The following is a 7103-nucleotide window of genomic DNA, read 5'->3' on the forward strand; positions in this document are numbered from 1 at the left end:
TGCATGCTGTATCCACTACACCATACTTCAAAGCCATTAAGAGAGGTAGGATTTCTGGGGAATTTAACCAACCAGAACTCCAATCCTCTCCCAGGCAATGAGATAGTGTGGGACCTCGGATGCTCTTTCATCGGTTCCTGTTATATGGGAAAACTCAGTGCCAAATGCTTAATGCACAGACTACCCTATTCCAGTAGCTGAAGTTTATAACTTTTTAGACACTCAACCCACCAGGGGACTCGAACACTGGCCAACAAGGTGGCAGTTGCATGCTGTATCCACTACACCATACTTCAAAGCCATTAGGAGAGGTAGGAATTCTGGGGTATTTAACCAACCAGAACTCCAATCCTCTCCCAGGCAATGAGATAGTGTGGGACCTCGGATGCTCTTTCATCGGTTCCTGTTATATGGGAAAACTCAGTGCCAAATGCTTAATGCACAGACTACCCTATTCCAGTAGCTGAAGTTTATAACTTTTTAGACACTCAATCCACCAGGGGACTCGAACACTGGCCAACAAGGTGGCAGTTGCATGCTGTATCCACTACACCATACTTCAAAGCCATTAAGAGAGGTAGGAATTCTGGGGTATTTAACCAACCAGATCTCCAATCCTCTCCCAGGCAATGAGATAGTGTGGGACCTCGGATGCTCTTTCATCGGTTCCTGTTATATGGGAAAACTCAGTGCCAAATGCTTAATGCACAGACTACCCTATTCCAGTAGCTGAAGTTTATAACTTTTTAGACACTTAACCCACCAGGGGACTCGAACACTGGCCAACAAGGTGGCAGTTGCATGCTGTATCCACTACACCATACTTCAAAGCCATTAAGAGAGGTAGGAATTCTAGGGTATTTAATCAACCAGAACTCCAATCCTCTCCCACGCAATGAGATAGTGTGGGACCTCGGATGCTCTTTCATCGGTTCCTGTTATATGGGAAAACTCAGTGCCAAATGCTTAATGCACAGACTACCCTATTCCAGTTGCTGAAGTTTATAACTTTTTAGACACTCAACCCACCAGGGGACTCGAACACTGGCCAACAAGGTGGCAGTTGCATGCTGTATCCACTACACCATACTTCAAAGCCATTAAGAGAGGTAGGATTTCTGGGGTATTTAACCAACCAGAACTCCAATCCTCTCCCAGGCAATGAGATAGTGTGGGACCTCGGATGCTCTTTCATCGGTTCCTGTTATATGGGAAAACTCAGTGCCAAATGCTTAATGCACAGACTACCCTATTCCAGTAGCTGAAGTTTATAACTTTTTAGACACTCAACCCACCAGGGGACTCGAACACTGGCCAACAAGGTGGCAGTTGCATGCTGTATCCACTACACCATACTTCAAAGCCATTAAGCGAGGTAGGATTTCTGGGGTATTTAACCAACCAGAACTCCAATCCTCTCCCAGGCAATGAGATAGTGTGGGACCTCGGATGCTCTTTCATCGGTTCCTGTTATATGGGAAAACTCAGTGCCAAATGCTTAATGCACAGACTACCCTATTCCAGTAGCTGAAGTTTATAACTTTTTAGACACTCAACCCACCAGGGGACTCGAACACTGGCCAACAAGGTGGCAGTTGCATTCTGTATCCAATACACCATACTTCAAAGCCATTAAGAGAGGTAGGATTTCTAGGGTATTTAACCAACCAGAACTCCAATCCTCTCCCAGGCAATGAGATAGTGTGGGACCTCGGATGCTCTTTCATCGGTTCCTGTTATATGGGAAAACTCAGTGCCAAACGCTTAATGCACAGACTACCCTATTCCAGTAGCTGAAGTTTATAACTTTTTAGACACTCAACCCACCAGGGGACTCGAACACTGGCCAACAAGGTGGCAGTTGCATGCTGTATCCACTACACCATACTTCAAAGCCATTAGGAGAGGTAGGAATTCTGGGGTATTTAACCAACCAGAACTCCAATCCTCTCCCAGGCAATGAGATAGTGTGGGACCTCGGATGCTCTTTCATCGGTTCCTGTTATATGGGAAAACTCAGTGCCAAATGCTTAATGCACAGACTACCCTATTCCAGATGCTGAAGTTTATAACTTTTTAGACACTCAACCCACCAGGGGACTCGAACACTGGCCAACAAGGTGGCAGTTGCATGCTGTATCCACTACACCATACTTCAAAGCCATTAAGAGAGGTAGGAATTCTGGGGTATTTAACCAACCAGAACTCCAATCCTCTCCCAGGCAATGAGATAGTGTGGGACCTCGGATGCTCTTTCATCGGTTCCTGTTATATGGGAAAACTCAGTGCCAAATGCTTAATGCACAGACTACCCTATTCCAGTTGCTGAAGTTTATAACTTTTTAGACACTCAACCCACCAGGGGACTCGAACACTGGCCAACAAGGTGGCAGTTGCATGCTGTATCCACTACACCATACTTCAAAGCCATTAAGAGAGGTAGGAATTCTGGGGTATTTAACCAACCAGAACTCCAATCCTCTCCCAGGCAATGAGATAGTGTGGGACCTCGGATGCTCTTTCATCGGTTCCTGTTATATGGGAAAACTCAGTGCCAAATGCTTAATGCACAGACTACCCTATTCCAGTTGCTGAAGTTTATAACTTTTTAGACACTCAACCCACCAGGGGACTCGAACACTGGCCAACAAGGTGGCAGTTGCATGCTGTATCCACTACACCATACTTCAAAGCCATTAAGAGAGGTAGGATTTCTGGGGAATTTAACCAACCAGAACTCCAATCCTCTCCCAGGCAATGAGATAGTGTGGGACCTCGGATGCTCTTTCATCGGTTCCTGTTATATGGGAAAACTCAGTGCCAAGTGCTTAATGCACAGACTACCCTATTCCAGTAGCTGAAGTTTATAACTTTTTAGACACTCAACCCACCAGGGGACTCGAACACTGGCCAACAAGGTGGCAGTTGCATGCTGTATCCACTACACCATACTTCAAAGCCATTAAGAGAGGTAGGGTTTCTGGGGTATTTAACCAACCAGAACTCCAATCCTCTCCCAGGCAATGAGATAGTGTGGGACCTCAGATGCTCTTTCATCGGTTCCTGTTATATGGGAAAACTCAGTGCCAAATGCTTAATGCACAGACTACCCTATTCCAGTAGCTGAAGTTTATAACTTTTTAGACACTCAACCCACCAGGGGACTCGAACACTGGCCAACAAGGTGGCAGTTGCATGCTGTATCCACTACACCATACTTCAAAGCCATTAAGAGAGGTAGGATTTCTAGGGTATTTAACCAACCAGAACTCCAATCCTCTCCCAGGCAATGAGATAGTGTGGGACCTCGGATGCTCTTTCATCGGTTCCTGTTATATGGGAAAACTCAGTGCCAAATGCTTAATGCACAGACTACCCTATTCCAGTAGCTGAAGTTTATAACTTTTTAGACACTCAACCCACCAGGGGACTCGAACACTGGCCAACAAGGTGGCAGTTGCATGCTGTATCCACTACACCATACTTCAAAGCCATTAAGAGAGGTAGGAATTCTGGGGTATTTACCAACCAGATCTCCAATCCTCTCCCAGGCAATGAGATAGTGTGGGACCTCGGATGCTCTTTCATCGGTTCCTGTTATATGGGAGAACTCAGTGCCAAATGCTTAATGCACAGACTACCCTATTCCAGTAGCTGAAGTTTATAACTTTTTAGACACTCAACCCACCAGGGGACTCGAACACTGGCCAACAAGGTGGCAGTTGCATGCTGTATCCACTACACCATACTTCAAAGCCATTAAGAGAGGTAGGATTTCTGGGGTATTTAACCAACCAGAACTCCAATCCTCTCCCAGGCAATGAGATAGTGTGGGTCCTCGGATGCTCTTTCATTGGTTCCTGTTATATGGGAAAACTCAGTGCCAAATGCTTAATTCACAGACTACCCTATTCCAGTAGCTGAAGTTTATAACTTTTTAGACACTTAACCCACCAGGGGACTCGAACACTGGCCAACAAGGTGGCAGTTGCATGCTGTATCCACTACACCATACTTCAAAGCCATTAAGAGAGGTAGGAATTCTAGGGTATTTAATCAACCAGAACTCCAATCCTCTCCCACGCAATGAGATAGTGTGGGACCTCGGATGCTCTTTCATCGGTTCCTGTTATATGGGAAAACTCAGTGCCAAATGCTTAATGCACAGACTACCCTATTCCAGTTGCTGAAGTTTATAACTTTTTAGACACTCAACCCACCAGGGGACTCGAACACTGGCCAACAAGGTGGCAGTTGCATGCTGTATCCACTACACCATACTTCAAAGCCATTAAGAGAGGTAGGATTTCTGGGGTATTTAACCAACCAGAACTCCAATCCTCTCCCAGGCAATGAGATAGTGTGGGACCTCGGATGCTCTTTCATCGGTTCCTGTTATATGGGAAAACTCAGTGCCAAATGCTTAATGCACAGACTACCCTATTCCAGTAGCTGAAGTTTATAACTTTTTAGACACTCAACCCACCAGGGGACTCGAACACTGGCCAACAAGGTGGCAGTTGCATTCTGTATCCAATACACCATACTTCAAAGCCATTAAGAGAGGTAGGATTTCTAGGGTATTTAACCAACCAGAACTCCAATCCTCTCCCAGGCAATGAGATAGTGTGGGACCTCGGATGCTCTTTCATCGGTTCCTGTTATATGGGAAAACTCAGTGCCAAACGCTTAATGCACAGACTACCCTATTCCAGTAGCTGAAGTTTATAACTTTTTAGACACTCAACCCACCAGGGGACTCGAACACTGGCCAACAAGGTGGCAGTTGCATGCTGTATCCACTACACCATACTTCAAAGCCATTAGGAGAGGTAGGAATTCTGGGGTATTTAACCAACCAGAACTCCAATCCTCTCCCAGGCAATGAGATAGTGTGGGACCTCGGATGCTCTTTCATCGGTTCCTGTTATATGGGAAAACTCAGTGCCAAATGCTTAATGCACAGACTACCCTATTCCAGATGCTGAAGTTTATAACTTTTTAGACACTCAACCCACCAGGGGACTCGAACACTGGCCAACAAGGTGGCAGTTGCATGCTGTATCCACTACACCATACTTCAAAGCCATTAAGAGAGGTAGGAATTCTGGGGTATTTAACCAACCAGAACTCCAATCCTCTCCCAGGCAATGAGATAGTGTGGGACCTCGGATGCTCTTTCATCGGTTCCTGTTATATGGGAAAACTCAGTGCCAAATGCTTAATGCACAGACTACCCTATTCCAGTTGCTGAAGTTTATAACTTTTTAGACACTCAACCCACCAGGGGACTCGAACACTGGCCAACAAGGTGGCAGTTGCATGCTGTATCCACTACACCATACTTCAAAGCCATTAAGAGAGGTAGGAATTCTGGGGTATTTAACCAACCAGAACTCCAATCCTCTCCCAGGCAATGAGATAGTGTGGGACCTCGGATGCTCTTTCATCGGTTCCTGTTATATGGGAAAACTCAGTGCCAAATGCTTAATGCACAGACTACCCTATTCCAGTTGCTGAAGTTTATAACTTTTTAGACACTCAACCCACCAGGGGACTCGAACACTGGCCAACAAGGTGGCAGTTGCATGCTGTATCCACTACACCATACTTCAAAGCCATTAAGAGAGGTAGGATTTCTGGGGAATTTAACCAACCAGAACTCCAATCCTCTCCCAGGCAATGAGATAGTGTGGGACCTCGGATGCTCTTTCATCGGTTCCTGTTATATGGGAAAACTCAGTGCCAAGTGCTTAATGCACAGACTACCCTATTCCAGTAGCTGAAGTTTATAACTTTTTAGACACTCAACCCACCAGGGGACTCGAACACTGGCCAACAAGGTGGCAGTTGCATGCTGTATCCACTACACCATACTTCAAAGCCATTAAGAGAGGTAGGGTTCCTGGGGTATTTAACCAACCAGAACTCCAATCCTCTCCCAGGCAATGAGATAGTGTGGGACCTCAGATGCTCTTTCATCGGTTCCTGTTATATGGGAAAACTCAGTGCCAAATACTTAATGCACAGACTACCCTATTCCAGTAGCTGAAGTTTATAACTTTTTAGACACTCAACCCACCAGGGGACTCGAACACTGGCCAACAAGGTGGCAGTTGCATGCTGTATCCACTACACCATACTTCAAAGCCATTAAGAGAGGTAGGATTTCTAGGGTATTTAACCAACCAGAACTCCAATCCTCTCCCAGGCAATGAGATAGTGTGGGACCTCGGATGCTCTTTCATCGGTTCCTGTTATATGGGAAAACTCAGTGCCAAATGCTTAATGCACAGACTACCCTATTCCAGTAGCTGAAGTTTATAACTTTTTAGACACTCAACCCACCAGGGGACTCGAACACTGGCCAACAAGGTGGCAGTTGCATGCTGTATCCACTACACCATACTTCAAAGCCATTAGGAGAGGTAGGAATTCTGGGGTATTTAACCAACCAGAACTCCAATCCTCTCCCAGGCAATGAGATAGTGTGGGACCTCGGATGCTCTTTCATCGGTTCCTGTTATATGGGAAAACTCAGTGCCAAATGCTTAATGCACAGACTACCCTATTCCAGTAGCTGAAGTTTATAACTTTTTAGACACTCAACCCACCAGGGGACTCGAACACTGGCCAACAAGGTGGCAGTTGCATGCTGTATCCACTACACCATACTTCAAAGCCATTAAGAGAGGTAGGAATTCTGGGGTATTTAACCAACCAGAACTCCAATCCTCTCCCAGGCAATGAGATAGTGTGGGACCTCGGATGCTCTTTCATCGGTTCCTGTTATATGGGAAAACTCAGTGCCAAATGCTTAATGCACAGACTACCCTATTCCAGTTGCTGAAGTTTATAACTTTTTAGACACTCAACCCACCAGGGGACTCGAACACTGGCCAACAAGGTGGCAGTTGCATGCTGTATCCACTACACCATACTTCAAAGCCATTAAGAGAGGTAGGATTTCTGGGGTATATAACCAACCAGAACTCCAATCCTCTCCCAGGCAATGAGATAGTGTGGGACCTCGGATGCTCTTTCATTGGTTCCTGTTATATGGGAAAACTCAGTGCCAAATGCTTAATGCACAGACTACCCTA

The sequence above is a fragment of the Procambarus clarkii genome, unplaced genomic scaffold (assembly GCF_040958095.1).
Source record: "Procambarus clarkii isolate CNS0578487 unplaced genomic scaffold, FALCON_Pclarkii_2.0 HiC_scaffold_128, whole genome shotgun sequence".
NCBI lineage: Eukaryota > Metazoa > Arthropoda > Malacostraca > Decapoda > Cambaridae > Procambarus > Procambarus clarkii.